Genomic DNA, 2,346 nt, shown 5'->3' with positions numbered 1-2,346 from the left:
GAGAGAGCAGGAGCCCGAGAAGAGCTGGGGAGCAGAGCTGCGCAGGTGTAGTGCCAGAAACTGCTCCCTGTAGGACTTTGCTACCTGCAGCAGTTACTGACACCTGAGGTTGTTCTTATTTGCTGACTTGTCCTAATTGGCTAAAACTTGACAGTGGTGGGCGATGGAAGCATAAAGGCTTCATCCTCCAAACAACCCTGCCTGGTGTCCATCTGTATCTATTACCTCTTAACACAGGATTGTAAAAAATAGAGTGAGGTCATTTAAACATCATTTATTTTGCAGCTTCATTTACTGCGCTAACAATGTAGCATCCTGATAACGATACTTCTGCCCACGTGCCCTGTGGGTTGGATTCATTTTAGTGGGACGCGGGACATGTGCAGGATAATTTAAACTCTTAATTTCCTTATGGTTTCCCTGCAATATACATCTCTGCTGGTGCAATTTCTGACCATTGCACGTCTATTGTATTTATTACAATAGCACAAGTAAGTCACACAAATGACATAGCCTAGGGGCTTGGCTACACTTGCAAGTTAGAGCGCATTAAAGCAGCCCCGGGCGCCCTAACTCCTGAGGTGTCCACACTCGCAAGGCACATGGAGTGCCTGGGCTCTGCAGCTGGAGCTCTCCTGGTAATCCACCTCCATGAGAATCATAAAGCTTGCTGAGCCTTGCTGAAATACCCGGGCATCAGTGTGGATGATGTGTTGCATCACTGCACTGTGTTTGGCCTCAGGAAATGTCCCATAATCCCCTGAAGTCAAGTGCCCACTCTGGTCATTGTTTTGAAATCGGCTGCAGGCATGCGGATATCCCCTTTCAAAGCTCCATTTCTGACAGCCGGCTGCTTATCTGCTCCGGGACAAAGCAACCATTAGTGTGGAATGCTGCTCTTGTGAATGTGTGTGTGGGGGGGGAGGGGGGGTCTGCTGCTGTCCGAACACACAAGACAGCATGCTGACACACTCTCAGCCCCCAAACACACTGTCATTCCCCCCACGTACACACAACACACTCCCTGTCACACTCCACCCCCGTCCCCCATTTGAAAAGCACGTTGCAGCCACTTGCACACTGGGATAGTTACCACAGTGCACTGCTCTCTGTGGCATTGCCAGAGCTGCTAATGTGGCCACTCCAGTGCGCTTGCAGCTGTCAGTGTGAACACACGGCAGCGGTTTCCCTGCTGTGGTTTAACTCCCAGCGCTCTACCTCTGCAAGTGTAGCCAAGCCCTAAATTTCCCAAACCAACCGAACTCAGTAACTGCCCCCCACCACCACATGCAGGGAGTAGGGGCACCGTGGAGCACACGCCGCACTTACTGGCTCAGCCTTGTGCATGGTGGGGTGGCCACCTCCCCATTGATGAGACCTGGTCCCACCATCTCCATGGAGCTCCAGTCTGCCCTGCTGCCGTCCCTGTCTGTGTTGTCTTCCCTAGCAGTTGACTGGAAGGTGAGCACTGGCCGCATGCCATGTAGCCGTGTTGTCTCGAAGGGCGAAAGCAGGAGGAATGGTGCCTTCATAGCCCACCCAATATTCCATAACCTAGTTAAGGAAAATATTTCTCAATGAACTCTCAGTAAAAGATCAGAAGCAGCCAGTGTCCGCATCAGTCTACGAGCATTGGTATTTTCTTGAAATTTGTCAGACCAACCTAACTAACACCTAACACACATTTGAAGTTCTTCTTTTCACACTGTTGCTCATTCTCAGGTTCTGCTTTGTCTCCAGACAGACCCATTCTCTTTCAGGACAGCCTTGCTCTTTCTGTCTGTGTCACTCACTGAGGTGTCGGAGTAAATGCTCCCCTTCCTTCTATTCTCAGACAAACACTAGTATTAAGTGTTTGCTACTGATGGGTCTAGAAAGCATTTGTCAAGTGGAAGATGCCATTTCTGGGGGACTGCTCCCAAGATCCAGTACTTTGGGTTCAAACGTCTCCCAGCTTCCTTGGTGAAAATAACACCAAGGCTTCTTTGCAATATACAAGAGGAAAGGCATTTTTCACCCCAGATGGGACTTGAAACCACAATCTCTGGCTTAGGAAGCCAATGCCTTATCCATTAGGCCACTGGGGCCCTGACGGACAATTGAAAGAGGGATGAAAATTTCCTCTCATGATTGCACATTCCTCACATTCACTCAGAAGCCAAATACCCCATTTAATGGCCTTACAGAAACGTTTGCATCCCCTGGCAGCGAGGCAACTGGACAGGTCCCTGACAGAGCTGAGCACCACCTTTCTGCCAGCCATTGTTAGAGAAGAACCCCACCCTAGCGTCATCCCTCCCTCCTTCAGCACCTCCACGGCTGTGGCTCTGAGTGGCAGTAGGATGA

The 2,346-nt window shown here is 50.2% G+C and overlaps 1 non-coding gene across 1 annotated transcript; it reads right to left on the bottom strand.

Annotated features, from left to right (window-relative positions):
- Positions 1-2,014: 2,014 nt before the first annotated feature.
- TRNAR-CCU lies at positions 2,015-2,087 on the bottom strand. Its single transcript has one exon. It is a non-coding gene; the product is annotated as a tRNA-Arg (tRNA).
- Between the last annotated feature and the right edge of the window lie 259 nt (positions 2,088-2,346).

Source organism: Mauremys mutica, chromosome 22 (assembly GCF_020497125.1).
Source record: "Mauremys mutica isolate MM-2020 ecotype Southern chromosome 22, ASM2049712v1, whole genome shotgun sequence".
Lineage (NCBI taxonomy): Eukaryota > Metazoa > Chordata > Testudines > Geoemydidae > Mauremys > Mauremys mutica.
This window is presented reverse-complemented; position numbering and strand designations above follow the sequence as displayed.